Raw genomic sequence first — 17,500 nt, 5'->3', positions numbered from 1 at the left:
GTTTTATGTTCTCTTTTTTATATAAATTTCTATAGAACCTATCTACCCTTTCTAATATTTCTACATAGTCTGTAACTTTCCCCCCATCTTCGTCTTCCAATTCCCTAATGAATTTCTTACCTTGTTTTTTCTTCTCTAAATTCAAAAAAAATTTTGTACATCTTTCCCCATCTAAAACATATTGTGCCCTGCTCCTTATTTTTGCACCTTTACATTTTTCTTTTTCAAACACCTCTATTTCTGCTTTTATCTGACAATATAGTTCTTTAGTATATTCAGGATTATTTTCAATTTTCTCAACTTCTTCTTCCAATAATTTGTGCATAGTATCCACTTTGCATTTTTCCATATGATTTCTCTGTTTCGAGTATCTAATACTCAACCTTTTAATTTTCTTTTTTAATCTACCCCACCATTCACATATATTTTCTTCATATAAGGAGTTTTCCATTTCGTATTTAATACACTTCTCTATACTTTTTCTATACGCATCTTCCTTTAATAACGCAGAATTTAGACACGACGTACCACCCCCTTTTTCTTCAAAGTTTCCCCCTAATTTCACTGTCATTACTGCATGATCACTTATACCTGTGAAGTTATAACTCACCTTCTTTATATGTTGTAAAATATCTCTTTTGACCAAACATAAATCTATTCTACTTTGTTTAAGGTCCCCATTACCATTTGCCTTCTTGAAAATTCGCTCTTGTAAGGGTTTTCCTCTCTCCAGGCATCTGCCATATCCTTACTCTGCATTAACATTTTTAAACATTTTCTAGAAGGATCCTCTCTGTATACCATATTATTAGCTATGTCTAGTCTTGTACATTTGACATTAAAATCTCCCACCACTATACAATTCTCAATACATAAAGGTTTAAGCATCATAAAAACCTCTTTTCTTTCATTTTCCACGTTTGGAGCATACATATTAACTAATCTATATTTATCTTTTTGAAGTGTAAAATCTATTCCTAATATCCTCCCTTTACCATCATTTTGTATTTGTTTTATATTATACATCCTCCCAACTCTAATCAAAATTGCTACTCCACGGGCTTTTTGGGTGCCGTGGTTTACATATATCTCCTCATCCCAGACCTTTTTAACCCCTTCCATTAAATCATCTGTCCAATTTGTCTCCTGTAGACATATTACTTGAGCATTAAGCCCACTTATCACCCGTTTAAATTTGTCCATATCCCTCAGGCCATTACAATTCAAACAAGCAATGCTCAATACTTCATCCATAAGAAAAATAAAAAAAAAATAATAGCATAAACATTTATGTATCTCATTAACAGATATTGCGTCTTACTTTTTGGCGCTGCCTCCTCCACCCTTTTCCATTTTCCTCTTAAGTTGCTTAGAAACAGCTTAATTTTTCCCAGTTTCGTCCATAAGGTTTATCAAAGTAACGTTAGTCTCTTGTACAGTCATCCCTTCTTCTTCTTCCTCGTCTCCTTTTCCTTCTTGTATTCTCGTCGATACTCCTGCTTTTCCCACTCCCATATCTCGTTGATTTTTGCTATCATCTCTTTTATTTCTCCCATCACCGTCGGTTGTCATTTCATTGTCCATCCCTCCGCTTACGTTAGTATGCCTCCTGGTGCTTTTCCCAGACCATCCTGCCTCCATTATGTTATCCAGCTCACTCCATTCCTCGCCTCCTTCTTCACCACTTGATTGTTGGGTCTCTTCCATTTCACCATACAGGTCTACTGTGTCCCCCGTCTCTTCTTTGTTGTCGTCCTCTTGTGCTGCGTTGCATACACACAATTCATTTATTTTCCAACACACAGTGCAGCTCCCTTCGCTGCATTCCCGTGCATAGTGTCCTTGCCCGCCACACTTATAACATTTGAAGTTTGGGCAGTCTTTAACAATATGTCCTGGCTGTATGCACAGGCGACATACCTTCACCTGTCTGTCGTGTATCACCCGAAAGAGCTCGGTTCCTCCCACTATCTCGAACTTCGTTGAATATGGGAGTGATTTTACCTTTTCAGTAAACTTGACCTTTAGGAACCTTGTCCCGTCAGCGATTCCAGTCCCTGGCCACATTCTCCTTTTCACCGTAGAAGCCGCTGTCACTCCCCAGTCTGTTAATTTCTTTATTATTTCCTCATCAGTTATGTAGGTTGGCAGGTTCAGGAAAGAGACCACAGTCTCGCTGTTATTGATCTCCTTCACCAATATACTCCCGTTTCTAATTTTTATTCCATCTAATAACTTCTTTTTCCCTTTCTCCTCCTGCATGGTCAGTTCATATTCCCTTGGATTCTTGTATCTACAGCCAATGACCTCACCGCACTCTTCTTTTACTTTCCGCAATAATTCCATCATCGTAATTCTTTCATTTCCAACTATTTCTACCAGCACAGTTAATTTCTTCTCATAACTCCGACCTGTTGCTACATTTCCATCCTCCATTCTCCATGCCGAAACATTGTCTTTCTCCTTATTAGTTTCCATCTTGTCCGTAGCACACGCACCGGGTAACCCCACTCCCAGTAGCACCCCAAACAGCAAAACGCTGTTTGGGGAGAAGTCTTACACCTCCTTATAAACTCCTCAGTTTGCCTCCCAAATTTAAAACCAGAAAAAAAAATGAACAAAAATATTCCTTCAACCAAACTTTCCTTCTGATTTCAGCACTGAATTAACTCACTTCCTGGATCGTACCACTATCTTTCTTTATACTTCTTTACAATGTTTCTTAAAACATTAAAAAACTCTTTCTTTTCCTTATCTTCCACTGGTGCATGTACATTTACTAAAATCAAATCTCTTCCTTCATATTTTGTCTCAACTACCAAACATTTCCCCATCTTGTCCTTATACACACTTTTACTCACTTTAAAAACATCGTCCTTCATTAAAAAAGCCACACCTCTCCCAGCCCGCCCATCTCCATTATTATATAAAATACCTCCATCCCATCTCTTTTTATAATCATTCATCACATTTTCTCTCCAGTTTGTTTCTTGTAATGCAACAATGTCTTCCCTTTTACATTTTTCTTTTACTTTTTCAAACTTCCCCATATCCATCAGACCCCTTGCATTAAAAGCAACACAACTTAAAACCATTAAAAGTAAATAAAAGAAATACTTAAAAATCATTATTCATCATTTTCTCCCTCCAGGCCCCTTAGCACATCAAATCTGTTAGTCTCTGTCATAATCTTTTTTCTTGCACTTCCCAAATTTGGTTTTACCTTCAGTGCTCTCCTTCTTATTTGTCCTTTCCCTCCTCTGTCTTTGTCCATTTTGTCCATCTTTATTCCCTCTTCATTGTCCGTTTCTTTAACTTGATCCAACCTTCCTTGTCCATCTCTCTCCACATCACCCAGAAAAGTATTAAAACTGTCCGACATCTCCATCTCTGTCCATTGAGTGTCCTGCTCCACTGTTTGTTCGTTATTATTAATGTTGTCTTCTCTTCTTTCTCCTTCCTCTCTGCAGCTCGGTCCTCCTTCCGTTTCTTTTTGTTGTAGTCCTTCCTCCTCGTTGTTTCCTTCATGCACCTGTCTGCCCACCTGTTCTTCCCTTCCTACTTCCTCTCCCTCCATCCAACATTCACATTTATTTAAAACTTCCTGACACCCCGGGCACCTGACAGCATTGCAATCTCGTGCAAAATGTCCCCTCTCCTCACATTTGTAGCACACAAAATTTGGGCATTCTATTAGCAGGTGATCCGGGCTCATGCACAGCCTACAGGTCTTCACCTGATGGCTGTGCATCACCCGGAAGTACTGCGGCCCTTCGGCTGTTTCTAGCCGTGTGCTATATGGCAACGATGCCACTTGCTTGGGGAACCTCACCTTAAGGAACCTTGTTCCATCTTCAATGTCGGTGCCCGGGTAGCGTCTTCTTTTAATTTTGGTAATGGGATCAACTCCCCATCCCTCCAATTTTCCTAAAATTTCTTTGTCATCCAGGTAGACAGGCAGGTGCATGAAGGAAACAACATAATCCCTGTTTTGTAGATTTTTTACTTCACAGTCCACTCCTTTTATTCTTAGTCCATCAATTAGTTTTTCACACGTTTCTTCTTTTTCCATTGTCAGTTCGTATTCTTTCCCTTGCCTTGGTCTTAGTGCTAAAATTTTGCCATGTCCACATTGTTCCGTTACAGCTTTAATAATGTCCTCCGCTCTCACCCCAATCACATTCTCCACATTCACAATCACTGTAGCTTCCTTTAAATATTGTCGCTCAACAAACTTTTCTCTTATTTCCTGTTTTTTTCCATTTGTAGCTCGTGGTCGTTTATCCAGTCCAATGTCGTTTGCCGTGCGTGTTCCTCCTGCCAGTCCAGTCTCGTTTGCCGTGCTTGTTCCTCCAGCCAGTCCAGTGTCCATTGCCGTGCGTGTTCCTCCTGCCAGTCCAGTGTCGTTTGCCATCCGTCTCTCTCCAGCCAGTTCTGTTTCGTTATCCATTAATCCGTCCGTTTTTTTTAAAGAAAAATAAGTTAAGAAAAAAAAAGGTTTAACCACCCTCCAGCCAGCAAAAATGCTGCTGTTAGGTGGTTTTATAACTGAAAAAAACACAAAAAAACTAACTTAAAGTAAAACCACTCACAAAACAAACAAAAAAAATGAAACACAAAATGGAGGAGAGCCTTCCTCTCCAAACTGCTGCCAACCACTTCCTGTTGCTCTCTAGCGCTCTCAGGTGGCGGTATGGCCATAAGCGAGGGCTGCTCCAAAAAGTGGGCTATTTAAAGATCAGCCTCCGTAAAAGCCAGCATATTATATAAATAGTGAAGAAAAGGCAAAAGCTTACAGCACCTGGTATTCCCAGGCGGTCTCCCATAAAAGTGTAACAATCGGCCTTATCAGCCGAGTTACAAGACTAAAATGGGGTCAGATTTAACTGTGAGAGATGACTAGTGGTTAAAAGAATGAGACATAAAAGAAAATTGGTTTAAATAGATTTGGTGTATTTACAAGGTTCACATAAAAGACTTTAAAACAACACGATAAAACTAGGTAAACTCTGTTAAAAGAATACAGTTCATTTGTCCATACCCTAAAAACAGGTAAACTCTGTTAAAAGAATACAGTTCATTTGTCCATACCCTAAAAACAGTCCAAAAACCCCAGTGTGTTGATAAGTCCAATGTGAGTGTCCACCAGTGTATATACAATCCACAGAAAGTGTAATCCAAAGTTTGCAGGTGGTGAATGGAAAGGTGAGCTCTAAAATTAGCAACTCCTCAATCCAACAGTTTGGTGACTGTCCTTTGTTTGTCATGCTGCTCTCTTATACAGTTGTACTTCCTGCTTCCTGTCATGTGTCTAGTCACATGACAGGACAACCATCCATTTATTAAAGACACATACACTTAAAATGTTAAGAGTAATAAAATGGCCTAAAAAACATGTAAAACACTTAAAACTCTATAATACATGTAAATGATTGTAATAAATAGAGCGGTAAAACACGTCTTTCTAAAAGCCAGCATATTATATAAATAGTGAAGAAAAGGCAAAAGCTTACAGCACCTGGTATTCCCAGGCGGTCTCCCATCCAAGTACTAACCAGGCCCGACGCTGCTTAGCTTCCGAGATCAGACGAGATCGGGCGCTCTCAGCTCGGTATGGCCATAAGCGAGGGCTGCTCCAAAAAGTGGGCTATTTAAAGATCAGCCTCCGTAAAAGCCAGCATATTATATAAATAGTGAAGAAAAGGCAAAAGCTTACAGCACCTGGTATTCCCAGGCGGTCTCCCATCCAAGTACTAACCAGGCCCGACGCTGCTTAGCTTCCGAGATCAGACGAGATCGGGCGCTCTCAGCGCGGTATGGCCATAAGCGAGGGCTGCTCCAAAAAGTGGGCTATTTAAAGATCAGCCTCCGTAAAAGCCAGCATATTATATAAATAGTGAAGAAAAGGCAAAAGCTTACAGCACCTGGTATTCCCAGGCGGTCTCCCATAAAAGTGTAACAATCGGCCTTATCAGCCGAGTTACAAGACTAAAATGAGGTCAGATTTAACTGTGAGAGATGACTAGTGGTTAAAAGAATGAGACATAAAAGAAAATTGGTTTAAATAGATTTGGTGTATTTACAAGGTTCACATAAAAGACTTTAAAACAACACGATAAAACTAGGTAAACTCTGTTAAAAGAATACAGTTCATTTGTCCATACCCTAAAAACAGGTAAACTCTGTTAAAAGAATACAGTTCATTTGTCCATACCCTAAAAACAGTCCAAGAACCCCAGTGTGTTGATAAGTCCAATGTGAGTGTCCACCAGTGTATATACAATCCACAGAAAGTGTAATCCAAAGTTTGCAGGTGGTGAATGGAAAGGTGAGCTCTAAAATTAGCAACTCCTCAATCCAACAGTTTGGCGACTGTCCTTTGTTTGTCATGCTGCTCTCTTATACAGTTGTACTTCCTGCTTCCTGTCATGTGTCTAGTCACATGACAGGCCAACCATCCATTTATTAAAGACACATACACTTAAAATGTTAAGAGTAATAAAATGGCCTAAAAAACATGTAAAACACTTAAAACTCTATAATACATGTAAATGATTGTAATAAATAGAGCGGTAAAACACGTCTTTCTAAAAGCCAGCATATTATATAAATAGTGAAGAAAAGGCAAAAGCTTACAGCACCTGGTATTCCCAGGCGGTCTCCCATCCAAGTACTAACCAGGCCCGACGCTGCTTAGCTTCCGAGATCAGACGAGATCGGGCGCTCTCAGCGCGGTATGGCCATAAGCGAGGGCTGCTCCAAAAAGTGGGCTATTTAAAGATCAGCCTCCGTAAAAGCCAGCATATTATATAAATAGTGAAGAAAAGGCAAAAGCTTACAGCACCTGGTATTCCCAGGCGGTCTCCCATAAAAGTGTAACAATCGGCCTTATCAGCCGAGTTACAAGACTAAAATGGGGTCAGATTTAACTGTGAGAGATGACTAGTGGTTAAAAGAATGAGACATAAAAGAAAATTGGTTTAAATAGATTTGGTGTATTTACAAGGTTCACATAAAAGACTTTAAAACAACACGATAAAACTAGGTAAACTCTGTTAAAAGAATACAGTTCATTTGTCCATACCCTAAAAACAGGTAAACTCTGTTAAAAGAATACAGTTCATTTGTCCATACCCTAAAAACAGTCCAAGAACCCCAGTGTGTTGATAAGTCCAATGTGAGTGTCCACCAGTGTATATACAATCCACAGAAAGTGTAATCCAAAGTTTGCAGGTGGTGAATGGAAAGGTGAGCTCTAAAATTAGCAACTCCTCAATCCAACAGTTTGGTGACTGTCCTTTGTTTGTCATGCTGCTCTCTTATACAGTTGTACTTCCTGCTTCCTGTCATGTGTCTAGTCACATGACAGGCCAACCATCCATTTATTAAAGACACATACACTTAAAATGTTAAGAGTAATAAAATGGCCTAAAAAACATGTAAAACACTTAAAACTCTATAATACATGTAAATGATTGTAATAAATAGAGCGGTAAAACACGTCTTTCTAAAAGCCAGCATATTATATAAATAGTGAAGAAAAGGCAAAAGCTTACAGCACCTGGTATTCCCAGGTGGTCTCCCATCCAAGTACTAACCAGGCCCGACGCTGCTTAGCTTCCGAGATCAGACGAGATCGGGCGCTCTTTTTTTTTTTTTTTTTATTAAAGAAATTTCATAATACAAATTTTCCAATGTGTGCTTCACATTAGAAGTCTCACGACATAAAATAAATAAACATGAAAAAATACATCACATTATCATCAACAAAGCAAAAGGAACACATTAAACATAAGATGAATTTTCAACCAATAGAAACATCAACAATACAATATAGTTGTCCACACAAAGACGAAAGAAAAGAAAAAAAAATTAAAAATAAGATAAAATATAATCTACTCATCTCGTATTTTTTGTTTAAAATCATGCCTTTTATACTTAAGATTTAGAAAGCTCTTTCTCTTCCTGGCAATTTGCACATGAAATTCTCTAAAACATTACAAACTGTTGGTGTAAAAACATCATAAAAAGCTTTCAGCATATTTTCACTTTTAAAATACACATATAATTGTTCTACATATACTTCTATTTTCCTTTTAAAAACAGTCCAAACCTCTAACACCATTTTTTCTTTTTTGGCCACAATTCTTCTTTCCCAAATTGCGCTTTTCATTAACATTATACACAGATTTATAAACTTTTTGTGTTGACCCTTCTTTTCCCAACCAAACATCACTACTCTTTTCCATTCCATTACACTTTCATCCCAACCTTCGCTCACATCTTTAATTAAACATTTACATTTCCTTAGAAAATCCTCCAATTCTTTACAATATAAAAACAAATGTAAAATCCCCTCTTCTTTTTCATGACACACTTTACACATTGGATTTTGTTCCATTCCCACCTTGTTTAAAACAGACTCAGTAAAAACCGCTTTATGCCTTATAAAATATTCCAAACATCCTAACTTTGTTTCAACACACCTCCCCCTCATGTTTCTCCATATACATTCTTCTTTTAGATCCTTGAATTTTTCCACCCAGTACTTATTTACAATCGGCTCTTTAAAAACACCATCTCTAAAAACACAATAAAACATTTTTACAGTACATTCTTTAAAATCATACATTTTTCCCCCCAGTTTCACAAAAATATTTCCCTCTGTTTGCTCTCCTTCCATACTCTCTATTCTTTTAATCCACTCTTTGGGTATTGCATTTTTAATAATTTCATATTTATTTGTTATTTCTTGTTTACTGTATTCTTCTTTTGCTTCCTCCATCGCATCCACAATATATTGTATCGGTAAAAAACCCTCTTTAAATTCATACAAAACATCTCTCACTCTTGTTATCCCCACATCCATCCATTTTTTAAAAAATATTGCTTTCTCTTGTTTTAAAATGTTGTTATTTAAGAACAGAGGTTGATTTAAAATGTTTTCTCTTCCATGCGGATTGTACTCGATTTTCGTTAAAAAATTCCCCCAGGCACTAAAAATTTCTCTATAAAATTCGGGTAATCCTTCCGTCATCCAAATTTTTGTTTTCATCCATAATATTCCGTCCCCCATGTTAAAATCCCCACATTTGTTTAAAAAGTATTTCATTGTTTTTTTCCACTCAGTTTTGTTATCTTGTTGCAGGTATTTCTTAACAATTTTTACTCTCAACGCATTTTTTCGCTGTTCCACATCCATTAAACCTAAGCCCCCCTTCTCTATCGCCCCTAAAATCGTATTATGTGCAATCCTTGCTGGTTTCCCCTCCCATAAAAAGTCAAGAAAACATTTCTTCAACCTCCGTTCTGTCCATAAAGGTATTTCAGAAACATATAAAACATACCAAAGTTTAGAAACCATTAAAACATTCAATATTAAAACCTTCCCCTTCAAGTTTAAAGTTCTCAATTTCCAAAAATTTAATCTTCTCTCTATATCTGTTACTAGTTGCTCCCACATTTCATCTCTTACTTTCCTCTCATTCTTTCCCATTACAACTCCTAAAATCCTCATTTCTTCCACTTCCTTAAAATTAAAACAATCCATTAAAACCATAGCTTTACCAAATCTCATATATACCGTTTTCTCCTCATTTACTTTACTTCCAGACCCACTACAATATTCTTTTACCAACTTCATAACTTCTTTAACACTCTCTTTTCCCTTTACAATTATTGTTGTGTCATCAGCATATTGAAAAACTTTCCCCTCAGCCTTATTTCCCTCAATTTCTATCCCTATTATTCTTTCATTCTGTTTTATAGCCAGTCCTAAGGGTTCAGAAACAAGTGAGTACAATAATGCTGAGAGTGGACAACCCTGTCTTATTGACCTTGTTATTTTAAAACACTCTGTTAAAAACCCATTACATTTTATCTTTGTTAGTGCACCCTTATATAAAATCTCAATCCATTTAATAAAATTTTCCCCGAACCCAAAACTCCTTAAAACCTCAAATAAATACCCGTGCTCAACCCTATCAAAAGCTTTTTCAAAATCCAAACTAATTATATATCCTTCTTCATTTTTTTCTTTCATGTACCATATCGTGTCCCTTATACTCATTGTTATGTCGGCTATATCTCTTCCTTTGACTCCATATGCTTGGTTTGTTTTAATTATACTTGGCATTACTTCCTTTAATCTGTTTGCTAAAACCTTCGCTAAAATCTTAAGATCTGTATTCAACATCGTGATTGGTCTGTAGTTTTTTAGATCTACTTTTTCTCCTTTCCTTTTATATATCAATTTCATTAACCCCATCCTTGTTCTTTCATTAATCTCTTCCTTTTCAAAAATTTCTTTAAAAACCTCATTTAAAATCTTTGTTAAAACTTCTTTAAAACAAACATAAAATTCAGTTCCCAAACCATCTATTCCTGGACTTTTCTTTTTATTCAGTTGATTTATTGCTCTTTCAATCTCGTCTTCCCTGATTTCTTGGTCACATTCTTTTTTATGTTCCTCACTTACTTTTGCTTTTATCTGATTCAACAGTTCCTTTTTTTCCTCCTCTTCCACCCCCCTTGCACTAAACAGATCCTCATAAAAATTCTTTATTTCTTTTAAAATCTTTTCATTCCCTTCTACAATTTCCCCATTTTCCCCTCTTATTTCTTTTATCGTTTCAGCTTTCCCTCTCTTTTTTTCCAGATCAAAAAAGAACTTTGTACATTTTTCTCCCTCCACCACATATTTTGCTTTGCTTCTTAACCTCGCCCCCTCATATTCCTTTTCTTCTATTTCTTTCAGTTTCCCCTCCATTTCCTTTATCTTTTGTATGTCTTGAAATTCTTTATTCAGTTCCATTTCCAAACTTTCCTTTATTCCTCTTTCTTTGGATCTTTTGCATTTCTGAATAACACTACAATACCTGATTGAGAATTTTTTGATTAAAAACTTTACACTCTCCCACCATATTCTCTTATCCTCTTCATACATTCCATTTTCCTTTTCTTTTTCTATAATTTCTTTCACTTTTAAAACATAATCTTCATTCTTTAAAATCTGTGTATTTAAAATCCATACTCCCGGACCTCTTTGCATTTGACTCCAGTCCAACTTAAAAGATAAAATCTTATGATCGCTAAAACTTGTTTCTTTGTACTTAATATTTTCTATAAAATTCTCCACATTTCTTGTACATAAAACATAGTCAATTCTAGTTTGGCATACAAACTGCCCTACTATTTGTCTTCTCGAAAATTCTTTTTTCTTTTCATTTCTTTCTCTCCACACATCTATCATATTATTTTCATCCATTAATGCTTTTAATTCTTTTCTTCCTGTATCTGTTTTAAAAACCATTCCTTCAGCCATATCCTGTTTACTAAAAACTGTGTTAAAATCCCCCATCATAATTATTTCTTTATACTTCTTTACAATGTTTCTTAAAACATTAAAAAACTCTTTCTTTTCCTTATCTTCCACTGGTGCATGTACATTTACTAAAATCAAATCTCTTCCTTCATATTTTGTCTCAACTACCAAACATTTCCCCATCTTGTCCTTATACACACTTTTACTCACTTTAAAAACATCGTCCTTCATTAAAAAAGCCACACCTCTCCCAGCCCGCCCATCTCCATTATTATATAAAATACCTCCATCCCATCTCTTTTTATAATCATTCATCACATTTTCTCTCCAGTTTGTTTCTTGTAATGCAACAATGTCTTCCCTTTTACATTTTTCTTTTACTTTTTCAAACTTCCCCATATCCATCAGACCCCTTGCATTAAAAGCAACACAACTTAAAACCATTAAAAGTAAATAAAAGAAATACTTAAAAATCATTATTCATCATTTTCTCCCTCCAGGCCCCTTAGCACATCAAATCTGTTAGTCTCTGTCATAATCTTTTTTCTTGCACTTCCCAAATTTGGTTTTACCTTCAGTGCTCTCCTTCTTATTTGTCCTTTCCCTCCTCTGTCTTTGTCCATTTTGTCCATCTTTATTCCCTCTTCATTGTCCGTTTCTTTAACTTGATCCAACCTTCCTTGTCCATCTCTCTCCACATCACCCAGAAAAGTATTAAAACTGTCCGACATCTCCATCTCTGTCCATTGAGTGTCCTGCTCCACTGTTTGTTCGTTATTATTAATGTTGTCTTCTCTTCTTTCTCCTTCCTCTCTGCAGCTCGGTCCTCCTTCCGTTTCTTTTTGTTGTAGTCCTTCCTCCTCGTTGTTTCCTTCATGCACCTGTCTGCCCACCTGTTCTTCCCTTCCTACTTCCTCTCCCTCCATCCAACATTCACATTTATTTAAAACTTCCTGACACCCCGGGCACCTGACAGCATTGCAATCTCGTGCAAAATGTCCCCTCTCCTCACATTTGTAGCACACAAAATTTGGGCATTCTATTAGCAGGTGATCCGGGCTCATGCACAGCCTACAGGTCTTCACCTGATGGCTGTGCATCACCCGGAAGTACTGCGGCCCTTCGGCTGTTTCTAGCCGTGTGCTATATGGCAACGATGCCACTTGCTTGGGGAACCTCACCTTAAGGAACCTTGTTCCATCTTCAATGTCGGTGCCCGGGTAGCGTCTTCTTTTAATTTTGGTAATGGGATCAACTCCCCATCCCTCCAATTTTCCTAAAATTTCTTTGTCATCCAGGTAGACAGGCAGGTGCATGAAGGAAACAACATAATCCCTGTTTTGTAGATTTTTTACTTCACAGTCCACTCCTTTTATTCTTAGTCCATCAATTAGTTTTTCACACGTTTCTTCTTTTTCCATTGTCAGTTCGTATTCTTTCCCTTGCCTTGGTCTTAGTGCTAAAATTTTGCCATGTCCACATTGTTCCGTTACAGCTTTAATAATGTCCTCCGCTCTCACCCCAATCACATTCTCCACATTCACAATCACTGTAGCTTCCTTTAAATATTGTCGCTCAACAAACTTTTCTCTTATTTCCTGTTTTTTTCCATTTGTAGCTCGTGGTCGTTTATCCAGTCCAATGTCGTTTGCCGTGCGTGTTCCTCCTGCCAGTCCAGTCTCGTTTGCCGTGCTTGTTCCTCCAGCCAGTCCAGTGTCCATTGCCGTGCGTGTTCCTCCTGCCAGTCCAGTGTCGTTTGCCATCCGTCTCTCTCCAGCCAGTTCTGTTTCGTTATCCATTAATCCGTCCGTTTTTTTTAAAGAAAAATAAGTTAAGAAAAAAAAAGGTTTAACCACCCTCCAGCCAGCAAAAATGCTGCTGTTAGGTGGTTTTATAACTGAAAAAAAACACAAAAAAACTAACTTAAAGTAAAACCACTCACAAAACAAACAAAAAAAATGAAACACAAAATGGAGGAGAGCCTTCCTCTCCAAACTGCTGCCAACCACTTCCTGTTGCTCTCTAGCGCTCTCAGGTGGCGGTATGGCCATAAGCGAGGGCTGCTCCAAAAAGTGGGCTATTTAAAGATCAGCCTCCGTAAAAGCCAGCATATTATATAAATAGTGAAGAAAAGGCAAAAGCTTACAGCACCTGGTATTCCCAGGCGGTCTCCCATAAAAGTGTAACAATCGGCCTTATCAGCCGAGTTACAAGACTAAAATGGGGTCAGATTTAACTGTGAGAGATGACTAGTGGTTAAAAGAATGAGACATAAAAGAAAATTGGTTTAAATAGATTTGGTGTATTTACAAGGTTCACATAAAAGACTTTAAAACAACACGATAAAACTAGGTAAACTCTGTTAAAAGAATACAGTTCATTTGTCCATACCCTAAAAACAGGTAAACTCTGTTAAAAGAATACAGTTCATTTGTCCATACCCTAAAAACAGTCCAAAAACCCCAGTGTGTTGATAAGTCCAATGTGAGTGTCCACCAGTGTATATACAATCCACAGAAAGTGTAATCCAAAGTTTGCAGGTGGTGAATGGAAAGGTGAGCTCTAAAATTAGCAACTCCTCAATCCAACAGTTTGGTGACTGTCCTTTGTTTGTCATGCTGCTCTCTTATACAGTTGTACTTCCTGCTTCCTGTCATGTGTCTAGTCACATGACAGGACAACCATCCATTTATTAAAGACACATACACTTAAAATGTTAAGAGTAATAAAATGGCCTAAAAAACATGTAAAACACTTAAAACTCTATAATACATGTAAATGATTGTAATAAATAGAGCGATAAAACACGTCTTTCTAAAAGCCAGCATATTATATAAATAGTGAAGAAAAGGCAAAAGCTTACAGCACCTGGTATTCCCAGGCGGTCTCCCATCCAAGTACTAACCAGGCCCGACGCTGCTTAGCTTCCGAGATCAGACGAGATCGGGCGCTCTCAGCGCGGTATGGCCATAAGCGAGGGCTGCTCCAAAAAGTGGGCTATTTAAAGATCAGCCTCCGTAAAAGCCAGCATATTATATAAATAGTGAAGAAAAGGCTAAAGCTTACAGCACCTGGTATTCCCAGGCGGTCTCCCATCCAAGTACTAACCAGGCCCGACGCTGCTTAGCTTCCGAGATCAGACGAGATCGGGCGCTCTCAGCGCGGTATGGCCATAAGCGAGGGCTGCTCCAAAAAGTGGGCTATTTAAAGATCAGCCTCCGTAAAAGCCAGCATATTATATAAATAGTGAAGAAAAGGCAAAAGCTTACAGCACCTGGTATTCCCAGGCGGTCTCCCATAAAAGTGTAACAATCGGCCTTATCAGCCGAGTTACAAGACTAAAATGGGGTCAGATTTAACTGTGAGAGATGACTAGTGGTTAAAAGAATGAGACATAAAAGAAAATTGGTTTAAATAGATTTGGTGTATTTACAAGGTTCACATAAAAGACTTTAAAACAACACGATAAAACTAGGTAAACTCTATTAAAAGAATACAGTTCATTTGTCCATACCCTAAAAACAGGTAAACTCTGTTAAAAGAATACAGTTCATTTGTCCATACCCTAAAAACAGTCCAAGAACCCCAGTGTGTTGATAAGTCCAATGTGAGTGTCCACCAGTGTATATACAATCCACAGAAAGTGTAATCCAAAGTTTGCAGGTGGTGAATGGAAAGGTGAGCTCTAAAATTAGCAACTCCTCAATCCAACAGTTTGGTGACTGTCCTTTGTTTGTCATGCTGCTCTCTTATACAGTTGTACTTCCTGCTTCCTGTCATGTGTCTAGTCACATGACAGGCCAACCATCCATTTATTAAAGACACATACACTTAAAATGTTAAGAGTAATAAAATGGCCTAAAAAACATGTAAAACACTTAAAACTCTATAATACATGTAAATGATTGTAATAAATAGAGCGGTAAAACACGTCTTTCTAAAAGCCAGCATATTATATAAATAGTGAAGAAAAGGCAAAAGCTTACAGCACCTGGTATTCCCAGGCGGTCTCCCATCCAAGTACTAACCAGGCCCGACGCTGCTTAGCTTCCGAGATCAGACGAGATCGGGCGCTCTCAGCGCGGTATGGCCATAAGCGAGGGCTGCTCCAAAAAGTGGGCTATTTAAAGATCAGCCTCCGTAAAAGCCAGCATATTATATAAATAGTGAAGAAAAGGCAAAAGCTTACAGCACCTGGTATTCCCAGGCGGTCTCCCATCCAAGTACTAACCAGGCCCGACGCTGCTTAGCTTCCGAGATCAGACGAGATCGGGCGCTCTCAGCGCGGTATGGCCATAAGAGAGGGCTGCTCCAAAAAGTGGGCTATTTAAAGATCAGCCTCCGTAAAAGCCAGCATATTATATAAATAGTGAAGAAAAGGCAAAAGCTTACAGCACCTGGTATTCCCAGGCGGTCTCCCATAAAAGTGTAACAATCGGCCTTATCAGCCGAGTTACAAGACTAAAATGGGGTCAGATTTAACTGTGAGAGATGACTAGTGGTTAAAAGAATGAGACATAAAAGAAAATTGGTTTAAATAGATTTGGTGTATTTACAAGGTTCACATAAAATACTTTAAAACAACACGATAAAACTAGGTAAACTCTGTTAAAAGAATACAGTTCATTTGTCCATACCCTAAAAACAGGTAAACTCTGTTAAAAGAATACAGTTCATTTGTCCATACCCTAAAAACAGTCCAAGAACCCCAGTGTGTTGATAAGTCCAATGTGAGTGTCCACCAGTGTATATACAATCCACAGAAAGTGTAATCCAAAGTTTGCAGGTGGTGAATGGAAAGGTGAGCTCTAAAATTAGCAACTCCTCAATCCAACAGTTTGGTGACTGTCCTTTGTTTGTCATGCTGCTCTCTTATACAGTTGTACTTCCTGCTTCCTGTCATGTGTCTAGTCACATGACAGGCCAACCATCCATTTATTAAAGACACATACACTTAAAATGTTAAGAGTAATAAAATGGCCTAAAAAACATGTAAAACACTTAAAACTCTATAATACATGTAAATGATTGTAATAAATAGAGCGGTAAAACACGTCTTTCTAAAAGCCAGCATATTATATAAATAGTGAAGAAAAGGCAAAAGCTTACAGCACCTGGTATTCCCAGGCGGTCTCCCATCCAAGTACTAACCAGGCCCGACGCTGCTTAGCTTCCGAGATCAGACGAGATCGGGCGCTCTCAGCGCGGTATGGCCATAAGCGAGGGCTGCTCCAAAAAGTGGGCTATTTAAAGATCAGCCTCCGTAAAAGCCAGCATATTATATAAATAGTGAAGAAAAGGCAAAAGCTTACAGCACCTGGTATTCCCAGTCCAAGAACCCCAGTGTGTTGATAAGTCCAATGTGAGTGTCCACCAGTGTATATACAATCCACAGAAAGTGTAATCCAAAGTTTGCAGGTGGTGAATGGAAAGGTGAGCTCTAAAATTAGCAACTCCTCAATCCAACAGTTTGGTGACTGTCCTTTTTTTGTCATGCTGCTCTCTTATACAGTTGTACTTCCTGCTTCCTGTCATGTGTCTAGTCACATGACAGGCCAACCATCCATTTATTAAAGACACATACACTTAAAATGTTAAGAGTAATAAAATGGCCTAAAAAACATGTAAAACACTTAAAACTCTATAATACATGTAAATGATTGTAATAAATAGAGCGGTAAAACACGTCTTTCTAAAAGCCAGCATATTATATAAATAGTGAAGAAAAGGAAAAAGCTTACAGCACCTGGTATTCCCAGGCGGTCTCCCATCCAAGTACTAACCAGGCCCGACGCTGCTTAGCTTCCGAGATCAGACGAGATCGGGCGCTCTCAGCGCGGTATGGCCATAAGCGAGGGCTGCTCCAAAAAGTGGGCTATTTAAAGATCAGCCTCCGTTAAAGCCAGCATATTATCTAAATAGTGAAGAAAAGGCAAAAGCTTACAGCACCTGGTATTCCCAGGCGGTCTCCCATCCAAGTACTAACCAGGCCCGACGCTGCTTAGCTTCCGAGATCAGACGAGATCGGGCGCTCTCAGCGCGGTATGGCCATAAGCGAGGGCTGCTCCAAAAAGTGGGCTATTTAAAGATCAGCCTCCGTAAAAGCCAGCATATTATATAAATAGTGAAGAAAAGGCAAAAGCTTACAGCACCTGGTATTCCCAGGCGGTCTCCCAT

At 38.3% G+C, this 17,500-nt stretch overlaps 10 non-coding genes across 10 annotated transcripts; all 10 read right to left on the bottom strand.

Moving 5' to 3' along the window:
* Window positions 1-5,506: 5,506 nt before the first annotated feature.
* On the bottom strand, window positions 5,507-5,625 carry LOC141316708 (5S ribosomal RNA). The gene has a single exon (XR_012351539.1). It is a non-coding gene; the product is annotated as a 5S ribosomal RNA (ribosomal RNA).
* Window positions 5,626-5,709: 84 nt separating this feature from the next.
* On the bottom strand, window positions 5,710-5,828 carry LOC141293298 (5S ribosomal RNA). The gene has a single exon (XR_012340710.1). It is a non-coding gene; the product is annotated as a 5S ribosomal RNA (ribosomal RNA).
* Window positions 5,829-6,629: 801 nt separating this feature from the next.
* LOC141293289 (5S ribosomal RNA) lies at window positions 6,630-6,748 on the bottom strand. Its single transcript, XR_012340706.1, has one exon. It is a non-coding gene; the product is annotated as a 5S ribosomal RNA (ribosomal RNA).
* Window positions 6,749-14,179: 7,431 nt separating this feature from the next.
* On the bottom strand, window positions 14,180-14,298 carry LOC141293282 (5S ribosomal RNA). The gene has a single exon (XR_012340702.1). It is a non-coding gene; the product is annotated as a 5S ribosomal RNA (ribosomal RNA).
* An 84-nt stretch (window positions 14,299-14,382) lies between these two features.
* On the bottom strand, window positions 14,383-14,501 carry LOC141293274 (5S ribosomal RNA). The gene has a single exon (XR_012340698.1). It is a non-coding gene; the product is annotated as a 5S ribosomal RNA (ribosomal RNA).
* Window positions 14,502-15,302: 801 nt separating this feature from the next.
* Window positions 15,303-15,421, bottom strand: LOC141293267 (5S ribosomal RNA). Its single transcript, XR_012340697.1, has one exon. It is a non-coding gene; the product is annotated as a 5S ribosomal RNA (ribosomal RNA).
* An 84-nt stretch (window positions 15,422-15,505) lies between these two features.
* On the bottom strand, window positions 15,506-15,624 carry LOC141310935 (5S ribosomal RNA). Its single transcript, XR_012348416.1, has one exon. It is a non-coding gene; the product is annotated as a 5S ribosomal RNA (ribosomal RNA).
* An 801-nt stretch (window positions 15,625-16,425) lies between these two features.
* Window positions 16,426-16,544, bottom strand: LOC141293259 (5S ribosomal RNA). The gene has a single exon (XR_012340695.1). It is a non-coding gene; the product is annotated as a 5S ribosomal RNA (ribosomal RNA).
* Window positions 16,545-17,057: 513 nt separating this feature from the next.
* On the bottom strand, window positions 17,058-17,176 carry LOC141293252 (5S ribosomal RNA). The gene has a single exon (XR_012340692.1). It is a non-coding gene; the product is annotated as a 5S ribosomal RNA (ribosomal RNA).
* Window positions 17,177-17,260: 84 nt separating this feature from the next.
* Window positions 17,261-17,379, bottom strand: LOC141293245 (5S ribosomal RNA). The gene has a single exon (XR_012340690.1). It is a non-coding gene; the product is annotated as a 5S ribosomal RNA (ribosomal RNA).
* Window positions 17,380-17,500: the final 121 nt, after the last annotated feature.

This window comes from Garra rufa, chromosome 1 (genome assembly GCF_049309525.1).
Source record: "Garra rufa chromosome 1, GarRuf1.0, whole genome shotgun sequence".
Lineage (NCBI taxonomy): Eukaryota > Metazoa > Chordata > Actinopteri > Cypriniformes > Cyprinidae > Garra > Garra rufa.
The sequence above is the reverse complement of the archived record's forward strand: the minus strand, read 5'-3'. Positions and strand labels throughout refer to the sequence as shown.